Genomic DNA, 5,586 nt, shown 5'->3' with positions numbered 1-5,586 from the left:
AGCATCTTGTCCTGAAGGTTACGCAGTGTTCCGTGGAATCTGCTACAAGGCCTTCAACACAGAGAAGACCTTCAGCGATGCGGCCGCGGCCTGTCGTGAAGACGGCGGCACCCTCGCCATGCCCCGAGACGCTGAGACCGACGCCTTCCTGAACTCCTTGTACAAGTCCGTGCGCGACAGGCTGCCCTACTGGATCGGCCTGCACGATCAGCGCGAAGAGGGAAGCTTTGAGTGGGTGGATGGTTCTGCACTTGGGACCTACAACTCCTGGGCTCCGGGACAACCGAACAGCTATGTGGGCAACGAAGATTGCGTTCTTTACACCGGATCAGCAACCGAGTTGCACGACTACCCATGCGACAGTGTGTTTTACTTCATATGCCAGGCTGCCCCAGGTACTGGCTCTAACCGTCCCATTTCCTGACACCCTTCCATCTTTTAAACATGCCACAATTATTCATCTGACTAAGCACGTTAGACCATCGATACTCTTGTTATAAACCATGTCAAAACACATCACATCTGATCCCTGTCATTTCTGTTAATGTTTTGCAGGACGTCCGTAGGCGACAGGCGGAACTCTCACCACCACTATGCAGCGGCTCTCCGACGATGAGCAGTATAGTTAAACTAACCAATAAAATATAGAACCTGGAATAAATAGCACCTTCTGTATCTGTATGTATGCTCTCCGCAGTAAAAGTAACTAGTAAATCGTACATCTGGAGTTGTTAGAGCAAAGGCCCCAAATATCCGTGTGTTGTCCAGATATTGTTTCGACTAGGAAATTCGCCAAAAGAACGTACCGAAATCACTTAAACGAGCCTATGTTCTAACCAACTTGTTAAGCAGAAAAGTAAAGCAGAGAATTGCTTTGCTTCGATACTGTACTTACTGTACAGCGTCACTAGTGTTCTGCTTGTATACCCGTTTTCTGATTTTAAACATGGAGCAGTTTTTCTGCGTGTGTACCAGTTTTCTGATTGCCGAGTAAACACACTAACCTGAACATGCAAAGATGCACACATACATTCTTACACACACACAAAACACACGAACCCTTACACACATACACACCCACATACGCACATACAAAAACACTCACACACACTCTTACACACATACTCTTACACACACCCATATATACACACTAACGCAAATACACACACATGCGCACACACACAAACGCATACACACGCACGCACACCCATAAGCAAACACACAAACAAACGCATGCACACACACATACGCACACACACACACAAACAAATGCACACTACTTTTCGGTCTCTCTCTCCTACAATACAAAGATCTCCAATCATGTACGTTCACTTTGATTAACAAACAATAAAAAAATTGCCACATTTTCCTATTTTCCCATAGAATTTATTTCTTACAGAGCATGGCATCGATGTCTTCAAAATTAAACAGGAAAAGTTGTTAATAATCAGAAGCACAAAACACATGCAGAGAACGTTCGGGTATAATCATGAATAATCTCACTGAAACTGACCAAATGGCCATGTTGGCTGTTTCTGCTCCGTTCCGTTTTAAGTGTGCCAGGAAATATCACACTGTTTGGAAACATACTGCAAATTTGGCAATGGACATTCCCTTTTGCAAGTAAAATGTCTCTAAAATGTCAAGTTTATGGCAATGATAAAGACTCCATGACGCAAAATAAGCATTGACGCATGTATGATTATGATGAATCTAATATTTCAAACATTGTACCTTTAAAATTTGGGAAATGAATGTTCAAATCTGGACATGAACTTGCAGCACATCTTACTGTGGTATATTGCATATGATTCCTGGAAGAGGTCAGAGTTCAAAACTTTCCCCCTTTAACAATTCCTGGAAGAGGTCAAAGTTCAAATATTTCCCCTTTAACAATTCCTGGAAGAGGTCAGAGTTTACAACTTTTTCTGATCCATTCCAGGAAAGGGTCGAAGTTCAGGACTTTCACCTGAACAATTCCAACAAGAGGTCAGAGTTTACAGCTCTTTCAAGTAGCTCTATTAAGATCCATTCCAGGAAAAGGTTAAAGTTCACGACTTTCTCCTGAATCATTCCTGATAGAGGTCAGAGTTTACAGCTCTTACATACTAATTCCAGGAAAAGTTTCACAATTTTCCTAACCAATTGCAGAGAAATTCCGAGTTCCAAACTTTCCCCTTGAAAAGGAAACAATTCATATATAATCACTCTGACCATTTCCTGGCAAAGGTCAGAGTTCACAGCTTTCCCTGACAAGTACCTTCCACAAGTCCAAAACAGTGTTGCATAATTCATATATTATACAATACAACAGTTTAACCCTTAAGCTTGGTTCACTATGGGTGTCCATGTACCACATAGACACTGGCAAACGGGGGTGGGGGTAGCAGGCCAGGGGTTAACTCTGAGGCACAGCTCGGTCCTACAACTATGACAGAAAAACGCTTGCTGTAAATGGTTTAAAGACTTTTGAGAGAAAGAGCAGACAGAACTTTTTCGTGCTGCTTTTTCAAGACACGCGTCTCTTTCAGCATTGCTGCGAACTTCTCTGGCTAGTCTTCAAATAGTGAAAATTTCCTAAATTTTGTTACAAGAAATTTGACAATTTCCGCAATTAATTCAATCTGCATAAATTCTGGGGTTAAATCCTTTGCAAGATTTTATCTTCGATATTTACTTACACTGTCAGCTACAATGAATCATTCACAAAACCATAAAAAGCTGAAGGAAAAAAAATCAAAATTCATAGCAATCTTTCTTCAACTTCTGTCCCAAACTCTCACCTCTATAACAGCCAACATTGCGTAAAAGGGTTAAAATGAAACCAAGTTTGGCAACATGACGAGGCAGCCTACACTAACGGCTGCCTGACGATAGAGTCTAAAATCAAATTGTGGTGAACTCTACATCACTAAACTCACTTCAGTGTTTATTTTAAGTACATAGAAATAAATTAAAAGTCTATATACATGAGGGGCTCTAGGTTGGTGTAGAATTATTTCCTGATATTATACAATACAAAAGTCGGTTGGCGACACAATATACTGTAAGATACAGACACACTGCACAGCGGACATGGCACGGACGGACCATGGTATCATGGCGGCAACAACGGACAACACCGTACGCGGGACCCAGGCCACAAAATCGCACAGGTTTCACACAATCGGCGTTCTCTCTTGTTCCCAGAGGGAACATCATTGGACGGAAACACGGCTTTTTATCCGAACTCATCAAAAACAAGATTTATACAGAAAATCGACAATCTCAAGGTTGGCATCAACATGACATGGAAAAGAATCACTTTCGATAAATTTTTGTGCATGAAGTTCTATTTTCTAAAGTCTGTGTAGAGGACGTTTCTGATGTATGCAAACCTGAATCCTGAGACGCGAGGTACTACAGGTAACGCTTAGGTCACCTTTATCCGTGGGGTAACCTATGTCCGTTGTCTTTAAAAACAGGGTTATGAGGAATGACAAGTCTACGGACGGTGGTTCAAAAACTGCAGTTTTCAAAATATTGCAGTTTTGAAAATACCATCCTTCGACTTGACGTACCAAAATTCCCTGCTTTAGAATACAACGGATATAGGTTACCCCGCGGATAATGGTGAACTAACATTACACAGAAGAGAGATGATGACAGTTTAGTTTGTTGAATCTAGAAAGATAAACCAAAACTGGAATTCCAACATGAAAACAGATGCTGAGGGAAAGTCTGTTCCTTGGCACACAAAGTTTCATGGAGTCAGACTCAAGTTCCCCTCCCAACCCTGTTTTCAAGTAGTCTCTACCAGACTCCGGATCGCTGAAAAATCGTAGAAATGGAACAAATAGAGAGGAATATAACCGGCCAGGGAACAGCTCGCGATGGATCGCGTGCTGTTCCCTAGACGGTTATATTCCTTTGGCCGGCTTACTCCTCTATTTGTTCCATTTCTACGATTTTTCCAGCGATCCGGAGTCTGGTAGAGACTAGTTTTCATGCTGCCCTCCCTGCTTCAGTTTTACTTGAAAATGTCTGAGAAAAATTAATTAATTTAGCGCCACCTTTGTGAAGACTACGTAGAGTAAAACAGCTGAAGTATATAAAACACCTGTAAACCAGGTAAGAAACGAACTTAAGGTGTGCCCGAAGGGTTGACAACTCAGTGGATAACACAACAACGTTCTCTAATCACAACCAAGACATAAACTCACAGCCAAAGTTCCGGTGACCGTCTTGGGTCCCGTGTTTGAGGAGAGCCACACCTCGAGCACTTTTAAGAACCCACCACACTTATCGAAAAGAGTAGGGGTCCTTCCCGGTGTGAGTAGTTCAACTCTACAGTCGTATGGCCGCACCTGGGGCAATTACTGTCGTATTGAGGTCACCTGAGTTAGCGCCGAATGACAGCCGCTCCAGACACTTGCATTTTAGCCCCGACTATTGTAAGGTCGAGTAGAGAGAGTAGTCAGCCCACCCAGTAACCCTAACAATAACATAACTGTCGCCTTGCTCAGGGCAATACTGACCACTCTATTCCACACTGCAGTCAGGTGTCGCTGCAAATATGGTGGATGTGATTTAATGTCCACACTGCAGGCAGGTGTCACTGCCAACAAGGCGGATGTGATTTTATGTCTTGGTTTATGTATAAAGAACCAGCGATTCGCCCACATGAAAAAAGGGATGTTGACAACTCAGAAGGTAAATTACTACCTACAGGGTGCCATATCGTATCACAATACTGCATTTTCACATCCGTACAATTGCATACAAAAATACTTTCTACTGCACCGGGATAACACTTCATATTTCACTGCATCAAGAACGACTCGGACAAAGAACCTCAGCTTCTGCACATGTCAGTGGAAAACCAGAGGGGGGGGGGGGGTTGGGCAGATGTGGGGGGGGCAGGTGTGTGTGTGGGGGTGCAGATGTGTGTGTGTGTGGGGGGGGGTCAAGTAAGGCTTCTTCCACTTTTGTAGCATTTCTGACACTTCGACTTTGAACGAGAGGAAAGAACAACAAAACCTCCTGTGACTTTCTGCCTCAAACTTCCTTTTCCCTTTAGTTAAATAAAAAATATATTATTCTTTCGTGTATATTATTCCAAAATCGTGGAAAAAATACACTATAAAAATGTATATTTGTGGAAAAAAATTACTTGGTGCTAGAAATTATGCGGGAACGTCCACCTATTCTTTAGGTGGGGTCACACGTGCGTATATATTCAAGTCCGTTTGAGGTGCGTATGACGCTCTTAGTCTCTACCAGGCTCCACAGGGCGCGGGAAAAATTGTACAAATCGGACAAATATAGATACACAACATGCCAGATGAGTTAGCTGACCGAGAAGTATGGTTAGCGACCCAGCTAACTCGTCTGACATGTTACCTGTTTACGTTTGTCCAATTTCTATTATCATTAACGACCTGTGGAGCCTGGTGGAGGTAAATACATGTACTCTCATGCGCGCCTCATACGGACTTAAATATATACGCAGGTGTGACCCCACCTTAAGACACAAGCAAGTCCCCATTCACATCCGCACATCTCAACCCACCAAGGGTTTCCACTAGCATGTGCATCACAGTTGTC

The sequence above is a fragment of the Branchiostoma floridae genome, chromosome 10 (genome assembly GCF_000003815.2).
Source record: "Branchiostoma floridae strain S238N-H82 chromosome 10, Bfl_VNyyK, whole genome shotgun sequence".
NCBI classification, from domain to species: domain Eukaryota; kingdom Metazoa; phylum Chordata; class Leptocardii; order Amphioxiformes; family Branchiostomatidae; genus Branchiostoma; species Branchiostoma floridae.
This window is presented reverse-complemented; position numbering follows the sequence as displayed.